We start from the raw sequence: 4251 nt of genomic DNA, 5'->3' as shown, positions 1-4251 counted from the left end.
TACTGAACAAGTAATTTTGAAGATTTGAGGGTTTCATTAATCTATACTACCTAACCATACAACTCCACAATTTATCTTTTAAAAATGTAGGGTTTTAATGTTATGTATTTTAAAAAGCTGTTTAGATGAGAAACAATTATACAACAACTATTTGGGCCTACTTTCCCCCAGTATAAAGAGTACATTAACCCTAAATGGCTTGGGCCAGTGGTGATGGCCTCTCAGGAGAAATCAGAGAACCTCAAAAAATGTTACAAAGATGTGTTAGGGTAAAAAAGCCGGCAGGTCTTCAGAAATACCCCAGGGAAGTGGGGAGGTTCTTTGGGGGAGGAGGTTAATGCAAGTATTGAACCATGTACTAAACCTTGTAAATTTGAAAGATTGTCTTCAGTGTTGGTGAACGGTACGAATGCTTACAAGAACCAAGAAAATGTAATGGGCCCCCCGAACAAAGGAGTCACACCTGCCCTCATATATACATACTGAATATATACTGTACATATTTATATAGTATGTATGCATACCTTGTTATCTCTCTATTCACTTTCTCCTTTCTTGCCTTTCCTATCTCTCACACACTTTCTCAGTTCAGTTGCCGTAGCCAGAATGCATGCAGTCTTTCTGCAGCTGCTGTTGGAGTCAAACAATCAGAACTGTCATAAATCATATTGCCACTTCTAGCTGTGCAATTCAGTCACACGCCTGCATATTGATGAAAATACAGCCAAGGCTTTACATCAATACCGCGAAATTGCTTTGTGTGTTGAAACAGAGAGTGTTGTATATTTATTCAGGGCTGCATTGAATGAATGGTAATCCTCCATTTTATATAGCCATATATGGAAGGTAATGATTGAGTAATTCCTTGATCATACTGTGTATTAGAAGGCAGAAAGGGCTGGAATAGGGATGTTTTTGTCAGTAGCATGAGTCGCTCAGAGCATGAATGGTAGAGGCATGATAGCAGAGGGCAGTAAATACATTACTGTTCAAAGAATAGGGCCAAATATACTGTATCATTTTCTTATTTCCTATTGCACATTTATTGCATCTGCACATGCGTGGCAGTTTAGGACCTCAGCATTCACACCAGTGCTGGATACATGTCACTTACAAACACGAATGTCAGCCATCAACACAGAAAAATTGGATCTGACCAAAACATCGGATTTGAACATTAAAACCTATAATGTAAACTTAGTTTATTCATCTGTGCCATACGCTTTTATTAAAAAAAAGAAATAAGTCACACTGTACTTGTATTTGGTGCTGCAAATACTCACTAGTCAAACATGTAGTATGTCTCAATCCACGGGTGAAACCTTTATTTTAAGTAACATTTGCTGAAAACTACTGTGTCAAACTTACTTAGGAGTATATATTTGTGACCATTATAAAGAGTCAGAGGAACAAATGGGCTTGTTGCTGAGTGATACAAAAAGGGTATAGAAGTCAAAAATGTATTGAGAGACAGACTAATGGATAGTTGGCTTTGGTCTTTTGTGGAAGTTGCTGAGTATTAGAAAAAATTGAGTCAAACGTATCCCTTAAATGTAAATGGAAGAACATTAGCATTCCCACATTGTTGCGTTAGACTAGAATACTAACAACAGAGCTGTGTGTGGACCTTTAGTGCCAAAATATTTCATTTCAAAGGGTTCTTCTCATGCTGAGAGCAAAGCACAGGGGGCCTACCAGTCTAACTGGGAAACTGGACTGAAATTTAAACATTTTGTGTGAGTCTGGTGTTAAGTATTTTGCCCCTCCGCCTCTCCAGTGTTAACTATGTAGTTCTCATGGTAGAATTTTTTTTAAATTATTATCCAGGCACTTTGCTCAGGCTTACATCTCCATTCCCAGGCCAGTCAGGTTTTGGTTAAGTGTTGGCCATGGTTCTATTGATGATGCCCTGTGAGCTAACCAGGGCCTGTGAACAGACTGTCTCCCAGCTCCAAGTAGACAGGACTCTCCTCTGGGAAACATGGGACTATACTGAGCTGTTGTTCAACTTCAGTAAATGAGCGGAAGAAAGACAGAAAGTCTTTTATCAATGTTGTTCATGTGAAGTGAAAAGACGCCAGTGTAGCAGCTTTGCATTCCAATTATGATCTTATTAATATAAAGTGTTATGAATTGGTTAATATATATTATACTTATTAACAAAGAAGTATACCATAAGGTACTTTTCAAAACAGCACTAAGAAACTATAGTATATAAGTACAAATACAACAGTATAACTGGCTTTACAATAAAATAACAATAACCGATTGGAGGAAGTAAAATAGAAACTCATAAATCATTACAGAATCCCATCCAAAAATCTGAGTCATTACAAATTCCCCTTGCACTGCAGATTTATGCCCCTGACAGCACAGATTGCCTCTGGTTAGAAAATTAGACCTGGCAAGAATTAGAAGCAAAATTGCTCTGATGACCTCAGGCTATGTTCAGGCTCATAAGGTGTTGGGAAATCTATTATTATTCTGGTCCCAGTCCAAGTCATGCCTTTAAGTAATAAATACAAATTTGAAATTGATTAGAATATTTATGAGAGTGAAATAAGGCTAAGGCAGGTGTTATGGGATGCTTTTTTGCACTTTTTGGGCAGGAAAAAGGAAGGAATCACAGTACCAGAAGCAAAGGTGACCTTTATTATGTCAATGATGGGCAAGTGTCTGATATATATTTCATGTTACATAACTTCAGTGTGCTTTATATTTTCTACTACGTGCATGTTCTGTATTATTATTTGACTATGATTAGTGAGAAAAAGAGGATATTCCCCTGGTATGCACTGATGGTTCTCTCCAGTTTTGAGAAACAAAGAATAAATTGTAAAGGAGTTATCTGAAAGGAAGTCTGAGGATAAACCGATATGGACAGAGAGCACTTATAGGTTTCGAGACGTTGTTCAAGACTAATAGCTTTAGTTGGATATGTCCCATCTTTACAAAAACAAGGGACATACATGCTCGTTATGATGATTTTTAGAACTTTTAACACCATCATGGTTTGGTGCCAGATTAAAATCTGGTGTTTTTGAATAATACTGCACAAATAAGTAGGATTTGAGAATTTTTAAATCACGAGTGGTCATTTTATGAATTGCGATGCAGGGCAGAAAGAGTAGTGATTTTGAGGAGCATCTCCACCAGTTATGACGAAATACATGGACAACACAAGATAATGAATCTAGACACAAAAATTGCAGTCCATCACTACAACATTACTGTAGTTACAACCCCTTTTATGCACATGAAGATAAAGCTCCAACCGTCTTATACTTACTGTAGAAAACTGCTATTTTCGTTTCCTACTGCATCATGTACTGTACTGCCATTGATTTCCTGACAATCACTTCCTTAATTTTTCTTCCCTATTTTATTTGGTCTTTTTTTGGATCATCTATCTATGTCAACTCTTTAGAACATACTTTTCTTCCTGTCTGCAGCCAGAAACATAATGTATCCTTTGACAGTGACCTCAAATCTGATCTGATCTAAAAATCAGGTCTTTTCAGTTGTACACTGTAAAAAATGTATACTGTACGTTTCCTACTATCACACTGAAATTAATGAAATCCCTTGTATTCATTGTTAAACCAGAGACCAGTGTTTCAGCCTTTAGCTGGCATGTAACATACCACAGTAGATTCTATCACCTCAGTACTTACCTCTCTTCACAAGTAATCTCCAGTTTTAAAGATTTAGTTAAAGACTGAATGCCCAGGCTTTCAGTCAGGGCCCCTCAGCTCTGGAACTTCATGCCTTGTAAACTCAAACACATCTTTTTAAATTATTTTCTTTTCTTTTTTATGAATCTTGACCCTGTTTTTTGGTGTTTTATTTCAAATCACCAAATGAACCAACAACCATAGACAAGCTCCTCTATTGGTGCTCCTGAATATAGCTTGTTTTATTGCCCCCTTTTGGAAGGCAACCCAAGCTGGATCTCCTTTATCTATGTAAACTCACTTCTGAATAATGGAGGAGGGTCAGAATGGAAGTAATTGATTTAATTTGAGCACAGAGGAGGGAATTGATCTGTGAATAACATGCTCCGTTTATGGTTGTGAAAATGATGCTGCTCTGACCTGGATTCATTTGCTTCACAGCACAAAACTGACTGTGTGCTTCACAGAGCAAGCAGAAGGTGTTTCGTCTCGTACCATCTCAAATTAACGATTCAATTATGTTTAAAGTAGAGTACTGACTGAATTTTACACTATAATGAATAATAATCACACTGGC

This window comes from Scomber scombrus, chromosome 6, assembly GCF_963691925.1.
Source record: "Scomber scombrus chromosome 6, fScoSco1.1, whole genome shotgun sequence".
NCBI lineage: Eukaryota > Metazoa > Chordata > Actinopteri > Scombriformes > Scombridae > Scomber > Scomber scombrus.
This window is presented reverse-complemented; position numbering follows the sequence as displayed.